This window comes from Chelonus insularis, unplaced genomic scaffold (genome assembly GCF_013357705.1).
Source record: "Chelonus insularis isolate UGA/USDA-ARS -01 unplaced genomic scaffold, ASM1335770v1 contig_135_pilon, whole genome shotgun sequence".
In the NCBI taxonomy this organism is placed as follows: domain Eukaryota; kingdom Metazoa; phylum Arthropoda; class Insecta; order Hymenoptera; family Braconidae; genus Chelonus; species Chelonus insularis.
In genome coordinates, this window is record NW_023276376.1 from 481,107 (window position 1) to 501,860 (window position 20,754).

Sequence of the window (20,754 nt, forward strand, 5' to 3'; positions counted from 1 at the left end):
TAGATCGATGTTTATTTTTAACTTTAATTTAATTGTTTAATATCATTTCAAACATATTATGTTTTATTTAATCAACTGAGTGTCACAATACTGATGTTTTCTATCGGAGAAATGAGAAGTATCTATTTGAAATATGAAAGATTGATTACATTGTATTAAACATTGAGAAAGAAATTTAATAGAAATTTAATAGATAAAAATCTTTTTCAAGAATTATCATTAAAGTCTGATGACAATCTGGGCAATGCTTATTTTTTAGTGAAAATGGCAAATAAAATATTTCTGTGTGAAATAAAAAAAAATTTATGTACCGAGATGTGAACAAATATATTTTAACTATAAATGAAAATTTAATGGTATGCATGTCAAGATATAGATATGAATATCAAAATAAGAAAAAATAACAAATAAAAATGTGTATTACAATAAACAGAGAAAAAATGATCAATAAATGAACAGGCTTTAATGAAGATGATATTAATTTATTCACCGAGTTCTCTTCGCCTTTGTATTAATGTTGTTAATTTTAATGAAGTCTTTTCTCATAAAATAACATTATTTCCAACTTAGAATAAGGAGACAGAAAATATGAATGAAATAAATTTATAAATTATAATAAAAAAATTCACTTTGAATGAAAGTTTATCTTTGATTTCATACATGTTGCCTCAGTTGAATCTCATTTGGGTTCATCAGGTTAATGAGTTGAATAAAGTATTTCAATACCTAAAGGGCTTTATTTTTACTCTAATTATGAAGTATAAATAACTTTAGTAAAAAAAAATTAAATTAATATTATTTAGCAACCTCGTAACAATATTAACTTCATTATTATTATAATTATTTCAATTAAAAATTTTTTACTTCTTGCAATTAAAAGTTTTCTAATATTTTTCATTAAAAAATAATTCATTTTCACTTTGAGAATCAATAAAGTGAAATTAGAAGAGATTTTTTGTTAATATTCGTTCGTCTTGATGCACAAATTTGACTTTTAAAATAATATTAAGTAGTACGAAGTTAATAAGAGCTGACAATGTTTCAAGATGGTGACGTGGCCCTATAATTTTCCGCAGTCGTAAATATTAGAATGTAGTAATGTTAAGTTCTAGTATACTTAAATTTTAAAAATATTTGTAATTAACTCCTCTTAAGGTTCACCACACAATTCTTGATACTTACGAGTGAGTGGATTTTAATTAAATTCTCTCTGTACATACTAAAGAATTACGTAGTAGCGTGTTGAGAAATAATGAAATAAATGTGGGTAAATGTAGAGCATGAAGGGAATAAAGAGTAAAGAGAAAAGGGAGCATAAATTTGTAAATATAGTGCGTGAGAAAAAGTATTTATGAGGTGTATCTTTCATCCTCAACTATAGCTACTCACATTTAAATTTCCCGCCAAAATTCATTCTGCCACAAAATTAGACAAACGTTGGGTAATTTTCGTGACTCAATGTTCATAGTTTGAATACGGTAATTCCGTCAAGCCGGAAAGACGTTTTAAGACTGGAAACGACATTCTCGAAGACCCTTGGAAGCTTTCACACGCGACCACGTCGGGTTCTTTACTTTTATTAGAGGCATCAGTGTCAAGAGAAAGAAAAAGAACAGTCTCATCTTCTCCTTTTTCTTGTTTTATTGGACTTACTAACGTGTTTTTTCTTTTTTTTTCTCTCTATATACTCAACCCACAATTTATCTGTTCCGCAATACAATAAAACGCAATTCTGCACTTTTCGGCGATAAATTTTATTTTATTTCGATTTTTAAAATTTACGACTTCTTTTATGTTTCTCAGTAATCTCACTGTTTGTTCCAAAGAATTGTGTGATAAAATTTGAATATAACTTTAACAAAAAAAATCCTTCCCACTAAACTTCCGTTTACTCAGTATTCAAGGATCGATGAGATAAACTTTTAAGAACTGAATCCTTTTTTAGCTCACCAGCTTCTTGTTTTCTTTTTTCTTCAAGCTTATCATTTTTTTTTTTTAACGAAAAATCGTTTTATCTTCCGTCAGGATTTTCTGGAAGAACTTATGTCTTATATGGTAAAAAAATTCATCGTTTAGTTATCAAGAGAGAAATAGATATCTAATAAATAGAGGCAGCTTCTTTCTTATGCTCTTTTTTCTATACGTGTACCTATGTCAGGAGTTTCATGATGAATCACGTTCAATTTTAAAAGAACGTGCGTCCCTGAAAAATAGTTTTCTTTGGCAAAGATTTTTTTTTTAGCTTTTTATGTCAATCATCACTTTTACTTTATATCACTTTGATCATAATGGAATATATTACTTTGTGCTACAAAGTGAATCTTAATAAACTGGTCATTCTTTCAAAAATATTGACACATGCCTTTTACAAACATGTTACAAGAAATTGCCGTCAGTTATTATTTTTTTTATGTAATTTTCATGAAAAAAGCTTTATGACTTTGTAGTTTTTTTAGTGAAAAAATCTGTGTATGAATTCATGAAGCTTTTGAGAAAAAATCAACTAAACAGTAGTTATTTATTTAAACGAACAGTCAAATTGCGAAAATTTTTATTCATTTTTTATGATAGATTTCACTGGATTTTTTTATAAAACTTGTAAATTAAAAAAACAAAAGTTATAAAGTTGAATAATAAAAACGGTAAAATTCAATAAAATATTTTAAGGTGTGAGTAAATATTTACGAATACTATAAGTGTTTGTTTTCTCTCCAGAGAAACTATGTTGTTATATACGAAATAGGTTCATCGAGAATTGAGATTTCCTATCAGGACGAAATAGCAATAACATCTCTCCGAATCCGACAATTTGCTTTACACACCATCAAGTGCAGATGTTCAATAATGTGGTTGTAATACTCAAGAATGATTGAGCATTGTTATTTCCTCAATACATAATATATACGTAGCAAATGTATATCCCGTACTCACCCCGCTTTACGTCTTGCCACGTGTTCGTGATTTTCGTCTAATCTTTACCCACTTCCAGGCTTCGTCCTTATGCCAGACGATTCTTTTCTTACATCGTATAACAATTAATCTTTCCTTCTGAAACAAAATAAATACATTTTTTTCTTAAATATATATAATAAATAATATAAATATCATTGAAATATTTATTAAAAAAACTTAATGTCAATTTAAAAAAAAATATGAAATTTTGTGAAATAGATTATTGAATTTTTTGTAAACTCTGAACTATTGTAAAGTTTTATATTTTTGGAATATTAAAAAATCGCAAATACAATGAGATCTTTTATTGCAAATAGAGCAGACAATTCGAGAGAGTTTATTAAAAATGGTTTGAAATTAAAATAAATTTTTTAATTAAATATGTATGGATTTAATGCATGAGTAATAATTAATTAAAAAAGAAGTTCTATATTTATATTTGTATAAATTATACAAACGTTTGTTTTTTAAAAATAAAAAAAGTAAATATCACAGCAAAATCAATAAATATTCACTATTTCATGATTCTGTGATTTTCACTGTTTCATTATCATAGATTGGAACACACATTACAATAAAAAAAGTATTTCATTAAAAATTTTAATACAAAAATGACAATATTCATTTGAAATTTGAGTGTTTTATTTCAATGCACTTGAAAGTGTTTTAAAAGTGACTATAATTCTAATTGAATAAATGACGTTACATTAAAACATGTTAAGTGCATTGAAATAAGAGACTTTCAAATTTGAGATTTGCAGTGACTAGTATTAAACTATTCTGCAAAACAGAAAGTTTTAATTAAATATATTTCCTTTCTTCATGATATGAAAAAATTCTAATTCTTCACACTAACAAAATATTAAATCCTCTCTACCTCACTAACACATTGGACATTATTTTATCTATGTAGAATGAATTTATACAGAAAAAATGTAATCAAGATTAGAATGAAATTTATAACAGCAAGACAATTAGCATGTAGGCTTTTGCAGTGAGACTATAAATGACGTCAGAGAATGGTATAAAAGATGGGCAAATTATTAAGGTTGTAGATAGAGTGTAATAGTAGTAGATTTCTGGAAGCTTTTGTATCTGGATTCATTGCACGTTCATCGGACCAACGCGAATCGTCCACGCGTATAAAAGTGGTCTGTTTCTCCATCTCTATTTCTCGCTTACTGGTCTCTCTGTAGATACACGAATATAGAACACATTGGTACGTCCCAACGAACGGCATGTGTGCTGCACATGTGTCAAATGCATAATGCATCGACGTGTAGCTATGCAGTCGACTTGGAAGCTCCACGATTTTGCGGGTTGTGTGTGCATTCTGTAGAGCGTGAAGTAGTAAATATAGAAATGAAAACTTTCAGACCGTAGATATGTCATTGTTTTGTTAAATTCTCTTCTTTATTCCCTTTGATTCTGTAAATTTTGCTGATATAAATTGTCGAGTGGCCAATGTGAATAATCAAATAAATACCCAAGTCAAAATTATGGTTGGATTTTCAAGTATTAAACTTTGCTGTTCCTTTAATGAATTATTTGCCACTTTCAATTGGACTGCATAATTAGACTCAGTAAGATTCAGAGGATTGAACTTCAATTTTTAAACTTTGAATTTAACCATCTGAACTTTCTGAAGATCTAAAAAAGAAACTCATTTAAATCCATCTCAAATGGACTCATTTCCCAAATCTACCTTAAATCTTCGTCAAATAAATGAACCATAAGAAGAAATTTTTTAATTGTAAAAAAACAAAATCATTACAGTTATTTAGAAATATTGTCACATCACTAATGGCTTCAACCTAAAGATACATTATTTTAAACGTCAGTTTAAACAATGAGTAAAATTTTCAGCTTTTTTGATAATTAAATAATCATATTTTTAATTCTGTAAAAAACTTCAATAATTTTGATGTGTTGAAATGTTAGGATTAAACTGTTTTTTCCGTCATTTTTCTCATTAAGAATATCTAATAATTTCATGTTATTTAGTTGAATTATTCTCGGTTAGTTGTTCCTAATTTCTGACCAGAGGCTCTAATTAGAAATTGTTAGCGAGGTAGCAAAATTATTTAATTAAATTAATATAATTTGACAAAGCACTTGCGTCTCTTATTACAATATCCAAATAAATTCCCATAATACCATTACATGAAATTAATGTTTACTAAATCAAATAAAGCATCTGATATTTTCTTGTTAGACTAATGAAATAAAATCCGGAAGAGACAAGCATAGTTACGGAAATAATGAAAACGAATATTTAATTTGAAAAAATAAAGAAGAAAAAAAAATTGTCACAAGTACTTTCTATCGTAATCGAATCAAGTGTATTCATCAAACAGTTAACGATTCAATTTAATTATTCAATCTCGTTTGTCACCCTCGAATCGACCACGCAACTTCGGAGAAATGCTGATTTAGAAACCTTCACCGTAATTTCTGATTTAATTTAACCATTAAACCTCTTGTACGACCATTGACCGATCCTATCTCCTACCTCGTTTCATCCTCACTTCGCTGAAGCATCCCAGAAGTGAACGTAAAATTCATCATTCGCGAGCTCTTGCAAGCACAACATCATCCATTCGTGGTGACATATAACTCTCACCCTTTCTCGTGGTAACTACGTACACTCCCAACCATTCTGACCTGAGTAATTGCACTCATACCTTGATGCTGCGACATAAATGGAAGTCTCGTTAGTTATACGCAAAATTTACCGTCTTCTGTGAGCACGAAGCTACAGAAAAATACCAAAGTAAACAATGTTTTTCAAAATTTTATAAGTCTTAAACAAATATTTGCCCTATTACATCGTTTTAATGATGCCCTCAGAATCCTTTCAAGATCCTACTCATATCATCAAACCAAATAATTGATATTTTATAAAAATATTTGAAATACTGCTTTTCAAGTTTATGTTTATTTAATGATTTTATCAAAACATTTGAAAAAAGTGATTACACTAGGAATAGGATAAGGTTTTGAAATTAAAAAATGACTTGGAAAGTGTCAAATTTAAGTAAAGTGAGATGAATTTAAAAGGGGATTTTCTCTACTGGAAAAAATCGGTTTCCCAAATTTCTATTTTAAATAACAATGAAAGATGACAGAATTGATACCATTACAATTTTTATTGAAATTTGATACTTTATATAGTTTGAATAAAAAGATTAGAAAGAATTTAGAAATGGTAAATAATCTTGGATTTTCTCGTTTAAAATAATTTTTTTTCAAATTTCAAATGATCAAATCTTTATAAACTACTAAGTTATAAGTTCTCATAGGAAATTTTTTTTCTGTGATTTCAAGCTTATAACTTATAACAAATAATAAGCGTAAAATTATTTCGAAAAATTATTTAAAAGTTTTATATACTTTGTACCAAACTTACCTATTGAATCGATTTATAAAAATAGTTTTTTTACTCATAATTCTTCATTCAACTTTATTATTCTTTATCATCTATATTATTCCTATTAACAATGACAAAAGATATGAATGATAACTTTTCCAGTTGTTTTTATTGAACGTGAAATTATTCTATTAAAATGAATCTCAATGCTAATAAAACATTATTATCATTCATTAATGCTGTCTACATAAATTTACTTAAATTTAATTAAAATTAAATTAGAAATGGCATGTAACAAAAATACTGTTGTCAAAATTTGGTAGAGAATGTTTGTTTTCCTTAACAACACTTTAGTTCCCTATTCGTGTAAAATAATTCATTATCATCAAATATTTTTAATCAATAAACATAATCTACCCTAATGACAACATCTTTTTTACTATTTTTTATTTGGTTAATAGAAGACTATAAAATGATGTAACTTTGAAGGTTTACAGTATTTTTACGAGAAGTTATAAAATTTGATGTCTAATAGTTCTAAATTTAATTGTCCTTTAAAGCACAGTCTGATTAGTTTATTTTCATATACTTAATGCCGTTCTTAAATAAGAGAAAAAATTTTATATTACCTTTTATACCTATAATGTGTTTCTTAATAACCTTTATAAATTTCAAGAATTTTCAGTGTTGTTAAAGAAAGTATAAAAAAAAAGAAATAATGCTTCTACAAAAATATATGCAAAAAGCTTATGTTAAAGATGATGACACAAAGTAGTAAAATAATTTCGTAAAAGCTATAGACACATCAGAAGTAAACCTCCATTAACAATAATCAAATCATTCATTTTACGTAAAAAGATGAAAATGCTACGTTAAATAGGTAAAAGCTCATGATGAAAGCACCTGGTGACACATATATGGTACTTGGTGGAATTATGATTTAACACAAAGTGTAGAGGGAATTGGTTTGAGTGCTTATTACCTCTGCTTCGTGAATTCTAACATAGCATCTCTAGAGACTTATACTATATTTGGCGACTCATACCTAATTACAAGATTGATTGTAAGCCTATCTTTTGCATCCCAGTTACAGAGAAAATGAATTTCTCTCATATTTCACAACGTTATCACTAGCATTATGGTGATGATAACAATAAAATTATTTAAAAGCACCATTATTATGTGAATTCAACAAAATTACTTTTTTAAATTTTTCATACAGTGTACACGTGGAAAATACCCTTTTTACTTCTTTATATGAAAAATATGTGCTCTTTTTTATTTATGCTTTCTTCTCCTCTCAAAAGAGAAAAAAAAATGTCATAACAGGTACACCATAACAACTCTTGTGGTATTCTGTCAACGAAGCCCACACTCTTCTTTCTCTATGCTCCTTTAAGCTTTGATAGAGGCTTCATACTCACACCAGGAAGGGAGAATAAGGTAACCACTATACCGGAATATAAACATATACTGTTCTTTCATGCTACTCAAGTGAAGCAGCAAAAGAACTGTGGAGATATATCAAAAATATATAAGGTAGAAAGAATGAGAAAAGAAAAGTCTGAATTCTTTGAGAGCTTAAAAAGGATTTTAACTTATGAGATTTTGGATATTCTCAGAAGCTTTACACTTTGTTACTTTATTTTCTAGTATACTCCAACTATACAACTTTACAGTTGACATGTTTGCTGAGTATCAAGAAGCTATTAGGATAAATAATAGTGATGGATTCAATGATGTATTCTGTCACCAAGCTATCATCAATTCCGGTATCATGTTACTCTGTAAATTTTTGAATTATTTTTATGGCTCTTGAAAAATGAACATTTTTGTAGAGATAGTTGTAATGAAAATGTTTCAAAGTAGGTTATAAAGAAAACAAATAAAAGGCAAGAAAAGATAAACTTTAGCTAACATATTTACTAGAAAGTCTCTTACAGACCACAACACAAACAAAAAGCTTTTGGACCTGCTGCTTGAATACTTTTCCAGCTAGGAATGAGATAGGCCAGTCGTCTACTTGCGGTCGATGGACGACACTAAGAGAATTCATGAATCGATATCTTCAGCTGCTATTTTTTTATAGAATTTTCTTAAAATAAGTTGTTTTATAGATGCTCCTTTATTCTGATATTTTAGCTTTAAAAATAACTGTGGAATAAATGTGGATTAGCTATTTTGACTTGATCTCAAAATACAGGTATTAACAGAGTTGTTTCAATTTTGATGTATATTTTACAAAACATGAGAAAATAATACTTCTATTTGGGTATCATTAAATTTTTGTCTCCAACATTATCAAGAAGATTTTCTTCTTTTTTAAATCTGATTATCAGGATGTAAATAATTATCAATATTTGAAGATCTCATTTGAATGCAATCACTCAATATATTTACTACAATCAATAGTTCATCAAAACCATATGATTATTTTTTTTTATTCATCCTTTCTCAATAATCGATATTCAATCAATTAATATTTTTAGAAAATTGTCACTTGTTATGTCGATAGACTTCCTCAAGATTCCAATGTCTTTCTTAATGATAAAAATCTTCGAATAATGAACATAACTGAGCTTTTGAAGAGCTTTACAAAGTAAGACCAGTTTTTTTATCATTAAAAAAAGTCATGATCATAAAGCTCTATCAAACTTGAAGAAAATCGTATTTGAGATGCTTTCATATCCCCTTCCATCGAAAGAAACTGAGCGACTGGCTCAGGATGATATCACACACTGAAGGATAAGAAATTGCAGACAGAGAAAAGCATTCGAAAAAGCCTTCGATCCGAATGAGAGACGATAAGTTTTCGTGAATGTCGTCTTTGCAACATCTGTCTTTGTAAGAGGCTTATGAATCAACTATAATGCACGCATGCTATACATATCCAATTTCTATCATTCTTAAGTTCGTAAGCACACGATGAACTTAAACTTCAATAGAAGATTAGTGAGGAAAAGTAGTAAATTACTCTTAACGAATAGGATCTCCACTAACTGAACTTTACGATTGTTCGTACAAGACCTTGTAATTCTGATGTATCGACAAGGATTAGAAAAGGTCTAAACTCTACTATGCTATCTGAAGAACTAGGATTTTCCGACCTTTTCACTTCTTTCTTTCTATTTCTATAGACCATTAACTGTGTACGTATCAAGTCTCATGATAAAAGGATGACCAATATTTGAAAAGAAATTCAGACTTGTCAAGTCATCAGAATTTAATACTGTCTTGAGTCTATATTTAGTTTTGCCGTGGTTTTTTGAATTAATTAATTTTAATATTTTCTACATATATTTGCTACAAATTCAAATTTAATTTTCAAAAATAAATTTTCAATCGTTACTTAATTATTTTGATCTACCAATAAGTATTAGTTTATCAATTAATTAAATAAAGAATGGGAGTCAACTATTAATCCTATTTACCAAAGTTTATGATACTAAAGTGTAATAATGTTAATTGGGTATTAGTAGGCTTAGTGGTTCTTATTAGACTCTGATAATTATAGTGTATTAAAGTGAAAAATATTCAGAAACTGGTGAGAGTTCATTTAAAAGTATTTTTGTGCGAATGTTCAAATATAAAGGCATATTTTACAATAACTATTTATATTTTCTGTATGCCATTTTATTTAATAAATATGGAATAAAATCATTGAATTGAAAATTATCCATTTTCTACCATGATACTCATCATTTATTCTTCATTATCAATAGAATTTGATCAAAAATAATAATAGAAATAGTTACTATCAGTTATTATATTTTTATAGATGAAAATAAAAAAATGGCAAATATTAAAATTCAGATTTTAGAATAGATTTTCTTTTGGTTGAAGCAATGTAGTTTACAAATAAAATTTTCTAAACAGAAAAACGTTTTCAATACGACAAGAAATAAAACCAACCAAAAAATGATAGTTGTATTGTTGTAGAATTCAAATTATACATCAAGTTTACTTCTCTCTATATTGTTTGTTATTCTTCCAATTTCAACAAAAGATACTTGAAAAATACAAAATATATTTTTCCAATAGTTTTTCCTATTGAGCCAAATAATGTTATTTATAAAGTTTTTTAACAATGAACTTTTGAATTTTACAACAGCAAAAAGTAGTTTTTGTTACTTTGAACATAAATTATCTGCAAAATAGACAAAAAGCTCGTATTCCTTAACTTTTGAATTAAATCAATAAATACTTACTATAATAAGAAAAACTGTGTCATGCTTTGAAGAATAGAATGAGAAAAAAACGAAAAAAGTCAAATTGTAAGTGAGAAAATTCGATTAAAGTATTTTCTTTAAAAACTAAGACAATTCTCCCACAAACAGACAAAAAGTTTCTACAGATCTTAAGAAAAACAAAAAATTTTATCTCCTTTTGTTCACAAGGTTGCTGGTTATTTTTAACAATAGACATTTCTTTCTTTCCTTAAGTTTGAATTGGATGCCATAGCAATCTCTGTTTAAGAAAATCAATTGCACAACACAACAAACACAATACTTTCATTCAGCTTTTCCAATCAGTTAATGCAATAAAAAAAATTAACTTTTTCCCACCATTTTCTATTATCATAACAATTGCTCCAACAAAACAGCAAATTTCAACTTAAATCGTAAGATTTTATAAAAAACAATAGTCAGTTTATTTAGCTTTTTTCGTTTAATGTGAGAAAATAGTTAAGAAACTTCATCTTTTGAAAGAAGAGTCTTGTATTATTCAATAGCACTGTCAATAAGGGTTGTACAAGTCCCTTAAACATAGAGTACTCGCAAATAGATGATGCAGTTTCGCACAAAATAGAACAAGGCTTTTGCCTATACAGCTATTCGTACGTAGGATGCTTTGGTACGTTGAATAACATGCCGACCTTTGGAACACGATGCAATGTACAATGAACACAATGAACAGCTTCTCTCGTTCGATGCGTTCGTTTGAAATTCAATGCCTATCAAATGATCGATTTACTTCAAAAAAGAACTTTGAAGCTACATAAATTATTTGTGACTGTTGTTTCTGATAATATTAATGGATGATTGAAAATATATGAAAAGGGAATAGGGAAAATATCTCTCTGAAGAGGAAATAAGAACAGTAGATGTTTAAATTATCTCGATGGAATGTCTACTTCGACTGAAATATCTTCAAAGTATTTATTTATTAATTTTAAGAAAAATAATCGTTTATGGGAAAAATTATACAAAATTCAATTTTCAATGCTTTTTAAAATAACATTATCTTTTAATTCTAGTGAAAATAAATTTAAAAAGGCAGACTCATTTAGCAACAATTTAATCCATTTTTCTCTTCATCTTCAAGACTTTTATGATTTAAAGGTCACCAATTTTCGTGAAATGTTGCTAAAATAATCTTATTACTCCCAACTCATCTTCTCGTATTTCTTCAGTGAATTACTGATATACAGGTATACAGCAATTTGATTATTCTTGGAAGAAGTGTAAATTTTCTCATCTAAGAATTCGCCCACCTTCTTTCACTAAAAGCTCGCTCATTCATTCACCTCCCTTCTGGTATAGTATTTTCCCACAACCCCTACACACCAAATTGACCGCCGTAACTCTTCCCACGATAGGACAGCAAAAATAAAGCAGAACAAAATTGAGAAAACAGCAGAGATTAAAATATAAAGAAGAAAAACTAACTGACAACTGGTAGCCAGTAAGGATAAATTTCTTGGGTTCTAGCCAGCTTGCAGATCATTTATCTATTCTTGCATATATCTTTTTTTTATTTTTTTATCTATTCATTAAATTTTTTTTCATTCAACTTTATTAGTTTCAATAACATTTTTTATAAATAAATTAAATTGTGTATTATTTAACTTTATAGAATTTCAGTCATTTGTTTGGAAATTGAATTCCACATCAATCATTTTGAAGTTTATCTAGAGCTTTCTAAGAATTTAGATAGAAAATATACATAAATTTTTAGTAAATTTTTGAAAGACTTAATATAAAAGTTTAGTTTCATTGTTATAGGATAGAGATATGAGTAGTACATATACTGATTTATAGAAATATGTATCATATTGTATGTTAACTTTTTTTATTTATCCAATAAATAAATGTTTCTCTCATTTTTTTCTTTATCAACTCTTTAATTCTTTTCACTTGATTAAGAGTTACTTTTAATATAATTACTTATGTTTAAAAAATATCTGTGTTCATAATTAATTATATTGAAAATGAATTAATTTTATTTTGGTTTCTTTTTCAACTTTTATGATAATTAAACTAATTAATTTGACTGCACAAAAGATTTATTATGACGATAGAGGTGATAGTGAATTTATTTTATTGTTTTTCGATGATTTTCTTTTCTCATGTTATTCATGAATGAACCAATGACAATAATGAAACTAATGAGCTTTATTTCATTTTATTTGATTCCTTTTATTTCACTCAAATGCATACATAAATTGCTTGTGAACTTGTCATTTCTACAGTTCTCACTCTTGAATGATTTATCAAAGAGAAAAATCTGTCCTTGTAATGTATGACAGTTTTTGCACTTTTCCAGCTCTCTTCAGGATAATGAACTTGACCCATTCAGGTCATTCACCTATCAACTTTAATTCTTTTTCTGTTTTAGTTTAATCCAGCTCAATAGAGATGGACGTTTTTTAACTGGTACGAAGATGACAGCAAATATCAAACTACTTTTTTCACGTCACAATAAATTTCAACAGTTTCCATGTCAATCTGTCACATCTATTATCTCGTTATGTATTATTGTCTGACTTTATGAATTAAATGTACATATAGATATATTTATTTTTCTAAATGAAGAAAAATTATATTAATTCGTACATGAAAGCAATGAAGATTTAGTTATCTAACTCTATAACTTTTAATAATATTTTACAATTATTGTCTTGCATTAGTTTTTTTGACTTGATTGATAGAATAAAAAAAGAGTCTCTGCCCCAACTTTACTCTGAATATAGAATTTTAAAAATGTTCCTAAATTGAATTTTTTTATATTTCAACTTAAGAGAAATTGCTTCAATTCATTCCATTAGGTAATTTTTAAATTTTAATTTTCAATTTATTACTGAATATAAAACTATTGTCCGAAAAGTAGCAGAATTTTTTACTCTTGAATGATTAAAAATAAATGTGTTAAAAAAGTGGTTTAGGAAGGTAGCCAAAAAAAAGGATCTGTTGTTTCATTTAATTTGTAAATGTCTGGTCATTAATCTTCTCTGAATACTACAAGAAATGCTATTAAATGTATTTAAATTTCCTCACAAAATTTTTTTTTCCTCCCATTCTATTAAGTCAAGCTCATTTACTTAAGCAGGTAAACTTGAGATGAATAAAAATAAGAATAAAAAATCAAGCTGATGATGCGATTGTTTATATAAATGATAACAAACACTTAAAAATTCAAACTTGAGTTCAAAATTATAGTGAATAATTATTTATAGTGTTGGAATAATAGAATAATCAACTCATTACCTTATTTCTATCCAAAGAAATCTTTAAAGAAGTCTTAAAAATTCAATAATTACAATTAATTGATGAGAAACAAGAAGGCGAAAATGGATAAAAAATAATGAAAAATCCTTATGCTTTTTCCAATAAATTACCCGAATGTTTATTTCAAATCTTATTTTTTTTCTATTAGTTATCGTCCTTCTGAACAGTCAAAACTTCCACTTTATAATGAATCTGAATAAGACAGTAATACAGATTTTCTCGAAGCCTTTCACTTTTCAATAATTCTCAAATACTTGTTCAAGAAATAAATCTATAAAACAACTACTCGACCATTTGTTATACCAATTGGATATTTTTTTATGAATTCAACTCTTTCCTCTCGGCTCCTTTCACGTCAGTGAAGCACAACAAGTTCCTTTGTGCGACAAATTCTACAGGTATCCATTCGTTGGATAAAAAGAAGAATAAAAACGAAAAAGAAATGCAAGACCATTTCAAAGCTCTCGTTTTGCACACCCGAGCTACAGGAATAACGAGCAGCCAACGTCTGTTCTTTCGTTTATCCAAAATACGAAAGGAAACGAGGAATATATTGTCAAAAAGAAGTATGAAACTTGAAAAAAATATAAAATAGACTAAAATAAAAAAAAATATGTAAAACGAAAAAATGTAAATAGCTATAGCTCTCTCATTTTGCATCATTGTTTACTTTTTGCCTTTTATTTCCTCTTTCTAGCTTCTTTTTCATCTCTTCTTTACCACTTGAATTAAACTACTCTGATCTCTTGAACCATCTTGAATTCAAATCATAGCTATTTCGAATGATATTTTTTAACTTCTTATTATGAAGTTATTGTAATGAGGTCGATTTTTAAAATTCGTAATTTTATCATATCTTTACGATTTGAGACATTTTAAAGCACATTAGAAGGTTTAACAGGAGATATCGACTCCGGAAATATTTCATTTTAAAGATAATACTCTAAAGAAAACACTGTAAATCTCAGTTTTCCAAAATGCATTATTTTAATGCGGATAAGTGTGTTAAATATGACGTCAACCATTTGATTAACATTGTAGTTGTTGGAATATGAACAAAATTCAATTATTATTCTTTAGTTTATAATATCTTAATAAACATTCTTATTCTCACGGTTATATCTATATTATAAGCGTGTGTTCCAGTGATGATGGAACTACGTCGTAGGCTAAGTTTATATTACACATCGATGTTTATATTATTTTTAAGATAATTATTAGGACTGATTATATATAAATATTATATAGACTAAGTACTATTCTCGTTAGTCTATGAGAGTCTCTCAGCCTGTGCAGATATGTTTTTCGAGCCTTCTTTTATTAATAAAATAATTGAATAATAAATCTAATAGTTTACTTATTTATTCATTAGAATAAATATCATAAATCTGAATTTTCAACAGTAGTCACTTTTAACGCAGATCTAAGTGTGTAAAAAGTAACTACAATGTTAATCAAATGGGTGACGTCATATTTAACACACTTATCCGCATTAAAATAATGCATTTTGGATAACAGATTTACAGTGAATCTCATAGGAGTTTGAACGAATTCAGTCCAGCCGTTTTTTTTTATTTTAATTTATTAAATTATTATGACTATGATTATATTTGATAAATATAAATAAAATATTGTTATAAATCACTTTATGTGATTAAATAATTTTATATTATTTATAAAAACGGCAATTCATTATAAACAAAAATAATTCAATGATGACAAAATGATGGATCTCAATAAATGAGAAGTTCGTCGTTAGGGCACAAAGTAAGCTCAGACCCATTTTTTAATTTTAAAATGAATTATGAAAGAGCTTAATTATTAATATTTTTCTCAGTTAAATTTGAAATTTCTTTCTTATTTTTGATGATTTATTCTATAACCATATTACGCTTAAAGCACATCTCCAAATGTATATGTGCTAATGAATTACAATTAATAAAAGAAGAATAATTAATATCAGGTCAAATGAATGTTCTCAGCATGATTTAGCTTTTAGAGCTTGTCAATAATTGAAGAAAGACAATCACCCAAGCAGGAATAATTAACGGAATCCTCAATTCCGTAAGGAGTCAACATATCAATCAGACACTTTCGATCTAATCTTGAACATTTCTCCAATACAGCAACAACTTATTATTGAATAATACCAATTATTTGATTTTCACATATCTCTTTTTTAATTGAAGCGATAATTCAATCGAAATTACTTTAAATTCAACCAACGGTCTCTTATTCAACATACACATGATTCTATTATGACTGCAGAGGGATAACACACGAATATTTGGTCTCGGTTGCTGAATCTCGCAATTGGCGAATTATTGGGTCTGCAAGCACAAAGACGTGCAAATCCCAACATGGATTTCACCAGGCTGCCCATGTTCTAATTCTGAGCTCTTGTCCTCAGATGTGCGATAAGTTTCAGTCAGGAGAATCCTTGATTTCCTTTAATTGTTAACAATTTGATCAATCATTTTATTGAAATTACAATATATTCCATTTCATTATAGACAATTTAAAAAATTGTATAAAGATCATAACGACATATTTGAAAAGTGTCTATTTGTTAAGTCCTTGTCAAGAACTATTCAAGTTTTAAAACCATTTTTCTATCATTTTTATAAAAAAAGATGAAAAGAGTTACTTCAATATAATTCAAAAAAACATATGAATATTCTGAAATTTTTGATTTTTTTATCAAAAAATATTTCTACTAAATTATCTAGCATATCAAAGATTTAATTCTTATCCAATTACACCCAGTATCGAGAAAAAATTCTAACCAGTTGACTGTAAGAACCAATATATTCACTCAATTAAATTTAAAAAACCAAAGCTGATGATATCTAGTCTATCAGACAATTACCTAGTCAATCAGTAGTGACGTGAAGTTAATAAAAAAATTCTAAAAAACCATAAAATACATGAGAAATATTTCGAAGGAATATTCGTCATATTTTCCATAGCTTCTATTCTGACGTATATTGAATGGATCTATAAAAAAGGAAGACGAATGAATGGCATATCACACAGTCGGATATACAGTGTCAAAGTGATTCGTGTATCGTTCATAGGATCACGTTTCCTATAACACACATATATAGAGGCATGTGTTCACCAGCAGTATGGCTATAAATCTCTGAGTCTCTCTGATCCGACGGTCGCGACGTCACGTCCATATCCTCGATCCTACGGCCTACGTTGCTATCCTGAACTATATCCATTCACATCCTTTACACTATCTCTCCTACAGGTACTATCACAACTACATCCTTCCCTTTCATCTTTCAAACATATGATTTATGTTTTCGTAATTTATACATCGTGCAATGCAACCGAGTTGTAGTCTTGTGTTATCATAAAACCACAAGCTCCTGTGACACCAAGTCATTCTAGATATTTCAGAGTTCACGAACAAACTCTCAAGAAGAGTCAAAGGGGGTGAAAGAAACCAGTAGGGAAAATTGTCTGGTAGAATGAAGCATCAAGGGAAACATTCCGGCTTTGGTCAGACATTCTTCAGCGTCTTGTCTTCTAAAACGACAGAAATAGATTAGATGGAAGATTGTAATAAGAGGATTACTTAGATGAAACCTCCATGATAGACGAATTGATTTTTTCGATATATTTTTAGCTTTCGAAATCATTATCAAATAGATTTTACACTAATGGACTTAGTAATTTTGCTTTTACATCCACCACATTTACGTTACCATTGAGTGCACTTTAACGAGCTGTAATTAAAAGTTGCACAACGTCTGGAATTACTTCTGGTGTATTGTTCTATTTCCTACTATATTCTATATCTCAGATATCTCTCCCTGTCTTCATATAAATTCTAAGTATCCTATATACTAATATTATATACCTTATATACCATTTGTGCTGACGTTCAGCCATATACTTTTTTTACATTATACAACTCTGTCTTATCCTTATGTCGTAACTGCCAGCAATATCCATATAAATTTTTCAAATGTCTATAGGCAAAATGAGACTTTAATGATGAATTTGCTGAAGATCTTGATAGATGAAATTGAAACATTAACCGTAAACTGGATCTGGAATGAAGTTTATTTATGAACAGAATGTAGATAGAAATAATCTACTTCTATTTTTAAAAGAACAATGGAAACTAAAAACTAAAAAATTTATAAGAAATATATGATCTTTTATGATCTATTGATAATGGAAAAAAAGAAAATGAACATTGTTTTATTCAAAGAAAGAATTTGAAGATTTATAATAAAAAATCTATGAATGACTTTGACAAAAGTGAATTGAAATAAATGGAACAGTTTCATAAAGAAGTAATTAAAATAAATGAAAATCGAGTTACAATTATAAAAGTAATTATTGATCAAATTGAGAAGTGGAGTAAAATTAAATATACATTGTAAATTTATTATTGCAAATAAAAATTTTAAAAAATGCTAGAAACTAAGGAGAAATTTTTCGAATTCGTTTTTAACTACTGTTTAAATTTGAAAGCTGAAAAATGACACAAATGTCATGATTCTACTATCATTCTGGATTCATTCACATATATTATCGTTTTATTTAAGTATATTCTGATCAAAAATAATTTTATTCTTGATCCAATAATATCGTCTTTTCAATGGTAATTAACCAATTAGTTAAAATTATTAATATAATAAATTTTAGTATAAAATTCAACTTGGTTTATGAAGATAATTCTTCTTCGTCTTTTAATTTTGTTCTCAAACTAATTGCTTCATCACTTAATTTTTATCTATCCAAATCTTTCCCTTCAGAGTAAATTTTTGGAACTACCAGAAACTTTAGAAGAATGAATCAATTTTTCTTCATATCCAAAACATTGAAACTCTGAGCATAAGCTATTTTGATGTAAGAGAACTCGGAGCAAGATAGATTTTCCGATTTTTGGTACATTAGTAAGGCAAAATGACTCCTTCGAAGCTATGGATAAGAAAGTTAAGACTGAAATTAAAATATGCCTATTTCTCAAATTACGTTATTATGTCTATTATTCATCGTCTCAAAAGTTAAAAAACCGTTTTGCTCCATGGACCCATCTTGCCCCAAGTTCTCCTAATATCGGCAGAGCAAAATTTACAGTCTACTGCAAATCGCTATGAAAATACAAGTCCTCGTTAATTTTTGTTTTAATGGCATTACTCGATTATAGTTGGGTTGAGTATCGATTGAGCTACCTAATTGGATGCTATTTTTTGCAGTAAGATTGTTATACAATCACCAACCGTAGAAATGCAATTACTGAAATGCGGTATATTTTTTTTTATTGTACACCGATTCCATTATTGTCTGTATCATAGATAATAAAAATACTAAATTATACTTACTTTTTCCACTGTAACGTATTGGAGCAGTAACAGTAGCAGAAGTAGTACGTTTTGATCAAAGCTGACGTATTTTTGCTAACGAGGTTGAGATTTTAATCACGGAAAACCTGGAATAAAAGGCAGTAATTAATAATTTGATATTCCATTTCAGTAATTCTTTTCTATATGTACTCATTAAACATTTTATTTGCTCATCAACTTCAGCTTCATTTTTATCTAATGACTTTGGTGTTGTTTTCAATAAATAGTCTGGAGCTTTGCTTGTCTATCTTGGAATCAATTAAATACTGAAAGACATGACATTTCTGATTAAAAGAAAATTAATTAAATTAGCTGCTTTATGTGAATGAATATTTGAATGATTTTCAAACCTTGAGAATTTCAACATCATTCAAAATCACTTCAAATGACTGATGGGATTGTATATTTTTTTGTTCAATCGATGCATTATTATCATCTACAATTGCATACAATCTATTGAGAATGATTTGATTTATTATATTACTTGAAATTATTCATCATCAGCTATTGTCAGAAGAAAACAATATAGTGGATTATCACAACGATAAAGTGTATTACCTAGGACTAAACATTCTATTCAAAGCTCCTTTAAACTCAATATAATCAAATATTGGAAGATAATTGAGCTGACTCACTCGCCAGTAAATTCTGATAGCTCTTGTATTACACAAATCTGCTAACTTCCAAATATAAAGTTTTGGGAAAATAATTAAGTCAATTATTAGATAAAGTGAAATATGATATAATATTGGATAACTTATCTACCTTTGAAATAAGATCAGAAACGCTTGGGAACCATCGATTATGTAAACTTATATATACTTCTGCTAGCTCTAAGCTTGGATTTCTAATAACAGTAACCTGGATATGAAGTTGAGGATGGTTTAACATTAATAATTACTCAGATGGGTAAGTAGATTTATTATTTATTTAATTTCAATTTTTATTAATATTTATGAAGTAGATCAAAAAATTCGTATTAACTTGTGTTTATTATTTATCAAGATAAGTAACTAGGTTAACACTAAAAAGTTATTTCCACTGGTTGAAGTTGGTTGAGATTTTCCTGTTATAGTTTTAAATTATTGAGAGATGATATAGATAGTCTAATGTTTGGATAATCATAATAAGATTGTCTAGTCAATTCATATTTGAAGTTATCCACTTGTGAATTTAACTATCTGCTTGCATTTTAGTATGGCATAATACATGTTCAGATTTATGGCGAAATTTATGGCTTGAGTTGATGTAAACCCAAGAGATATCTTATTCCGATGGGAATGTGTTAGTAAGCTGGAGAACTTGAAAAATAAACTACTCTTTCGACACAATTACAAACTTATTCAACAAAATGTGCAGAAAAGAGGAGCAATAAGAGGAATATTATTCTTTGTAATTCATTTTGCAGGATTTTGTTTTTTTTATTGAAAAGAAATAAAATTTTTATTCGCAAGCATATTTTTACTAGAATAAGAGACATTCTGAAATATTTTACAAAAATAGTATTCAAGATAATTTATATTTTAAAATTTTTGGAATATTTAATAGAATAAAA

General features: G+C 27.8%; 1 protein-coding gene across 3 annotated transcripts in view; it reads right to left on the reverse strand.

Moving 5' to 3' along the window:
* Positions 1–20,754, reverse strand: part of LOC118074609 (uncharacterized) — a 78,553-nt gene that overhangs the window by 20,403 nt on the left and 37,396 nt on the right. For all 3 annotated transcript variants that reach the window (XM_035095986.1, XM_035095987.1, XM_035095988.1), the window contains 2 exons: positions 19,179–19,285; positions 2,932–3,048 (listed from right to left, as the gene is read on the reverse strand). The gene's annotated coding sequence lies outside the window, so the exon portion shown is untranslated. The remainder of the gene's footprint in view (positions 1–2,931; positions 3,049–19,178; positions 19,286–20,754) is intronic.